General features: G+C 35.5%; 1 pseudogene; it reads right to left on the bottom strand.

Moving 5' to 3' along the window:
* Positions 1–384: 384 nt before the first annotated feature.
* On the bottom strand, positions 385–3,777 carry LOC120524237 (annotated as a pseudogene).
* Positions 3,778–6,458: the final 2,681 nt, after the last annotated feature.

The raw sequence follows: 6,458 nt of genomic DNA, 5'->3' as shown, positions 1-6,458 counted from the left end.
CTGTGCCACCACCACCTACTCAAAGCTTCATGATGCTCCAACAATGATGGACGGATTAAAAGGCAGAAGTCTACGTGACCATCATCATCATCAAGCCCTTCCGTGAAAACCCTAAATCCAAAGAGGACTGTTTCATTTATGTTAGGTAGAATGCCCAGAGGGGACTGGGCGGTCTCATGGTCTGGAATCCCTACAGATTTTATTTTTCTCCAGCCGTCTGGAGTTTTTTTGTTTTTCTGTCCCCTGGCCATTGAACCTTACTCTTATTCAATGTTAATTAATGTTGATTTATTTTGTTTTATAATTGTGTCTTTCATTTTTCTATTCTTTAATATGTAAAGCACTTTGAGCTACTGTTTGTATGAAAATGTGCTATATAAATAAATGTTGTTGTTGTTGTTATCTGAGACAAGTGCTGAAATTAAACTGTTTGCCACACCGCTGCATTGTAATTTGGCCAAAATTGAAGCACACATAGTCTTTGTATCTCTTTCAGAAAGGCAGTCATCATTGTTGTCCAGACAATCTGTGGGAAAACCTGGGGTATCACTGTCACCATTGTTCTCAAAATAAGAGGCACCTCGGGAATCACCAACGCCTGTCTGTATAGAACCTAACTGATTACTATCAACATCTTGGGATGACTGTGGTTCTACATAATGCAAACCATTATCCTCAAAATGAACACTGTTTAAATGTTTCCTAAACCCTGAAAAAGTACAAAACCGGCGCCTACAATCGCCTTGTATACAAATCAACCTGAACTTCAATGAAGGATAGAAACTGTGTGCAACTCACAAGTGAGATATCAGCTGCTGGCTATTTGCATACAAACTCTCACAGCAAAAACATTTAAACATTGTTTAACAATTTCACACGTAGTTCTCTTACTCTTGGCAACTCGTTTGTTAGACCTATGTCAATGTTTTAGACTGTTGTCTGTAGAAAGGTGTAGACATTTGCCAGGGATTCCTCATAGGTTAGGTTAAAGACGTAATGAACTTTGAAAAGTTCATCTATGGCACTCAGGGAGGTGGCTCCTGCACAGGGGATGAGCTGCTTGTCAACAACGACATAAAAATTGTCAATCCTCTTCTTGGTTCGTCCTACTGCAAGTAGGTATAGTTGGTGGCTTTCTCTTCCCATGAGATGTTCTTCAATGCTGGTATAGGACTATAAAAGAATGACAAGTTATATTTTACAGCTGATGAATGCACAGCACTTTATATATAAAAAAAAAAGAGAACTGAATTCTTTAATACATTAAACAGTTCAAACCATGACTAACAATTTATCAGGGTGAAAATCTGATAAGTGCTACAGCTAAAATTTAACAGAAAGTAAGTCTGGAGGATATCTGCAACTACACGATACATAGCTGTTTGTAATTCATGTCATGTCCAAAAGGAAGAAAATCTATTATAAAAGACAGACAATTGCAGGCCACTGTGACATAGTTAAAATTGATATCAAGTTTGCATGCCATCAATAACTCAAAAAAAAAAAAATGAACACTATATTTGCCATGGGTGAAAAAGCACGAGAATAACTTCCTTCAGTATCAACCAAATAAATGCATCTATGACTGTACAACACATTGCAAAGACATTGATCCCACGTTGTAATTCACCTTATGAAAATGTACAAGCCTGTCAACAGCATCAGTGGGACTGATTTTAACTTTCTTTCTCCCTGCAGAAGGTGGTAGCAAATACAACAGCAACAAGAAAGAGGAAATGTCACTGTCCCATTCTGATGGAAAATGAGAAGGGGTCAATGTTCAGAAATATAAATTAGTATGTAGAATAGATAGCCTTGCCTGCCATTTAAAACCTCAAAATACCACTTACCGTGTTCAGACTGTTGTTTCTCTGCTGCCCTGATGTGACTTTGAAGTTCTGCTGTCAAAGTGAGAGACTTTGCTTCTTCAATGACTTTTGGCTTGAATGCCATCTCCCACTGCTCAAGCAATTTTGCAGATGTTTCAGCATTAAACAGCAAAATAAAGTCTTGATTTACCTAATGATATTGCATACAACAAAACATAATGGCATCATGTCTGAATCACACTTAATCCCTTAAACCAAGAAATAAAACAGGAAAGGATTTTTATACTTACCAACCCTTTTACTTCTAAAAATCTTGGAAAGATTTTTAAGATGTCAGTTGACCTTTACGGGTTATGAACGAGCTCTTGCCGATGCTTAAAGGTTTGCTTCATCTTTTGCCTAACTTCAGTCTCATCAGCGGTGTGGAGAAGGAGTGAAATGGCTTCTCTGCATGCATCTCCATCAAGTTGTTCAGTGTCCTCTATTTTTCTTCGACGACTTGGTCCACCAGTCTCATGAGACATAAAGTAAACACGTTTTGGATTCTTCCTTGACAGAGTTTTAAGCCGCCAAGAAATAAATCCTGTTCCCTTCTCGGGATCATAAAAATGTTCCTAAAATGAAAGAACAAACAAGAAAGCAATAAAGTACATTTATTAAATCTCAATAGTAAATTAGAATTACATAAACACTGACATTGAAAATCACACCAAATGAAAAAGTGTTAAATAAAATCCAGGTATTTCTTTTAAATAATTGCAGTATTCAACTACATAAAAAGTACATGAAAGTGAATAAGGTGTGCTTACATAGCCCTTCGATGAATATGGGTCTCTTAGAGCAGGGAAAAGAGAAACAATGCCCAAGGCATACGTCTCTCTCTGTTTAAGTGTGGGAATCCTCCTGAAAATTGTAGAAGATTAAGTAGAACTTAGTCGTTTATTCAATACTTAAACCTCCATATATGTATGAATAGACACAAAGCAAGCCTGATATTGTGTTGATTTATTAATTCTCTGATAGCTTACCCATGAACCTCTGTCATATGGCTAACAAGAACATTAACAAGCTGTCGTCTCGTGCTGTGCTTCAGTGTTTTAGTTAGCTCATATTCTTCGAAAACATCCAAACCACTAGGTTTCTCTTTCAGGGCATTTTGAACAATCTAGTTATTAAAGACAAAAAAAAAACCATGAAGGAATGGTATGATGACATCACACACAAAAGTTATCCATGAATGCAGATATTTCCACATTTACCTGTTTTGCCTTTTCAGCACTTGTGATTTCTCTGCCATTATTAAAGTTTGAGCTTGCAGACAGGCTCAGTTTAGTTCTCTCCAACCCTTCTACATCACTGGAGTTTGAAAGTGTATCAGTGCATGTACTTGGTGTTGAGGTAGCTGTGGGTGAATTTTTTTTTTAAAAAAGGAGAAATCAATATTGATTAATTATCAAATATTTTATTAAGTTGTTTAGTCATTTCAGAAAAAAAAATTAATACCACCAGAAACATCCAGATCAGCAAAAAGTCCTTGTGGAGGACATTCTACTGTGAAGCATATCTGTGGGTTGCTCTGAACCAACTCTTGAAAAATATCTTCCTCCACATTAGTATTTGTCTCATCAAAGACTTGAAGTGCATCATTTGCTGTAAGGCCAAATTTTTTTTTTACTAAAACAAGATACATTTGGTTATGAAATGTCAATAAAATTAACTTTTTGAATCAGCTGAAACATTATCCAACACATAATTAAATTCAAATTTACCTTCGTTTAGAAACTCCTCAAATGTGAACCCATCTTGCAATTTGATGTATTTCTTCACCTGAAGATAATTCACCTTCACCAGCATGATGAGACCTCATGAAAGAACTTCAATCTTAGCTTTGAGAGAGCAGTTGTTTAACAATCTCGGTACAACAGTTTAATATATTGGCTAAAGCAACTTAAACTGTCATTACATTTTTCAACTTTGTTTTTGCTACATACAATATATATTTCAGAACATAAATATATCTAATATGGAGGCATATTTTGGTCAAAATTAAATACGCAGACAACTAAATCTAAGAATAATTACATTTCAAGGTGTGTTTTGTATCTTGTCGGTGGCATTGAAATAAGTAAATGGGTACATAATTAATTTAACACACAAAGAAATAAATAAGGAAATGCAGTGGAACCTCGGATTTCGATTATAAATTCGTTCCTAAAGGCTGTTTAGAAACCGATTTGTTTAAAAACTGAAACCATTTTCCCCATACCAAATCATGTAAAATTGATTCATCCGCTCCCGAACCCCATGACTGCTTATTTAAACCTTTATAACCACACTTCATGCATAAAATCATATACTAGAACAATGAAAATGCATACAATCTTACACAAAAGAATAAATACATAAAATATAGACGAAAATGTAACTTCACTTTACCTGTACGGAGAAGAGTTAATGTCGTTAAGTGGAAGATGGTGAGAAAGGGGATTGTTAAAGGCAGATGTCGACTTTGTCCACATGAGGCACACGAGGGGCTCAGTACAATCCAGATTGCTTCTCACGGTGACTTAATTCTTTTAATTAATTATTTTACATTTATACAGCGCTTTTCTCACTACTCAAACCGCTCTCCAACATGCAAAGATGTTTTATGTTGATCTATGTGTGAAACCATTGTTTGTAGTGCCTTTCAGAAAATAGATGTTAGTCGCCGGAGTTGGAGACAGCTAACACGCGGTGTCAACACACTGCATACATCCACAGACGTTTTATGTTAATTTAGGTCAGAATCATTGATTTGTGTGTTTTTAGAAAATTCAGCTTTTTGGAAAAATATTCATCTCTGACAGAAAAAAAAGATCAGCCATATACATATAGTTTGCTTCTAGCTAAAGTTTAAGGCCAGATTTACACTTCAGTGCTATGCAAGCAGTGTACTGTACTGTATGGAAATCTGGAGGATTCCACCTGGTGTCAGTGAGAGATATCATGATGAGAAAATAACATTCGGCTTCACTGTGTTGTGAATTGCCCAAATCATACATTAAATTCCCAGGGCACCTGTTCACAATATATCTGAAATGGATGGATGTTTAATGAGTACATCCATCAATCCAGGGATTACATCCATCAATCCATTCCAGCAAACATCGGGTGTGAGGCAGAAACAATCCCTGAATGGGGCATCAGCTCATCGCAAGGTGAATACAAGCACACACATACACTAGCATCATTTCAGCATCACCGGCCTTATAGGACAAGGACTTCACTTCAGTCTGTTGGCTGTCTATAAATTCTATGTACCCTTCCCTGGATCCATGTGCTGTCTAGAGACCCAAATATGTTGCTGTTTCCAGTTTTTGTTTCATTGCCTCACTCCATTTAGAAGTTGAAGAGCAGACATTGGCCATTTCTATCTGAAAGAAGTGCCATCTTCCTTACCAAATGCCTCCTTGTTTTGTCTAAAATCATCTATTTTCCTACTAGACCACATAACAGTACAGAATTTATCACTCCTGTGGTATTCTCATTCCTACAATGTGCAGGGCATATAATGGTGATGCCAGTGAAGGTTTCTTTCTTTTTCTGAGGCCACTGCTCAGCCCTACCCTTATCCACCACAATTCTCTCCTGTAGGCAGTTCCCTCAATCACCTGCTTGTCCAACAAAATATTAAATTACACCTATTACAAAGTTTTATCTTAAGTCCTGGTTTAATAATTCCTTCAAGTCTATCACTTCTCTCAATAAATAAAAAAAAAATAAATAAAATAGAATGCAACAAAAATATGCTGATTTTGAACCTCAGTAACCAAACTCAGTTGGCACAGGGCTTACCAGAAACGAAAGGGTACATTTCACCATTATTGAGTAAGCTGATGTTGACAGGCAATAACATGCAAGTTTTTTGTAGCAATTTGCATACAAAATTCATAATGTGGAAGTGAAAAAAATGTTTGCATGTGTGCAATCATTGTCCCAGTTTCAGTTCACATACAGTATATTTATTATCAAATATCTAGTTTTACTTTAGGTTCTCATGAACTACTAGAGTACAGAATCCTAAATACTATGATTACAAAACAGAATGACATTATTCAGTTGGAAATAAAAGAATTGTAATAAATTTTTCTTATTTACTGTACATCTGTAGGTGGAATCTTTACTGAGGTGCTAGTTAAGTCAGTAACTAAATATTTAGTTTCTGACAATGAAATAATTTGTTCTGGGTCTGTGTGATAGTGACTGTTAGTACATTAAAGTTACAAGTATTGTTTAGATAAAGGAGCACTATTTTTGCATAAATCATAATATTCCGTCAGTGTAAGAATTGGCAAAAGAAAAGAACAGAAGAAAAACTGAACTACTTTTTTTATTGTTAGCGCTTTATGTCACTTGCAAGAAAAGTCAAATTCATCTTTTAGAAAAAAAAGTAGCATTTATTTAGTGAGACATAATTTTAATCTACAAAAGAAACTTTTTATTACTTAATATGAATAAAGATATGAAAACTTTGAAAACTTTACACAAATCAGCTACTATGCAACCTATGGCAAATTGTGACCTGTCTAGATATTAAACTTTTTAGACTTATCCTGTTTTGTAACTTATCATTCTCAAAATGATATA

This window comes from Polypterus senegalus, chromosome 2 (genome assembly GCF_016835505.1).
Source record: "Polypterus senegalus isolate Bchr_013 chromosome 2, ASM1683550v1, whole genome shotgun sequence".
Taxonomy (NCBI): Eukaryota; Metazoa; Chordata; class Cladistia; order Polypteriformes; family Polypteridae; genus Polypterus; species Polypterus senegalus.
Note: the sequence above shows the minus strand (reverse complement) of the source record. Positions and strands in the feature narration are given on the sequence as shown.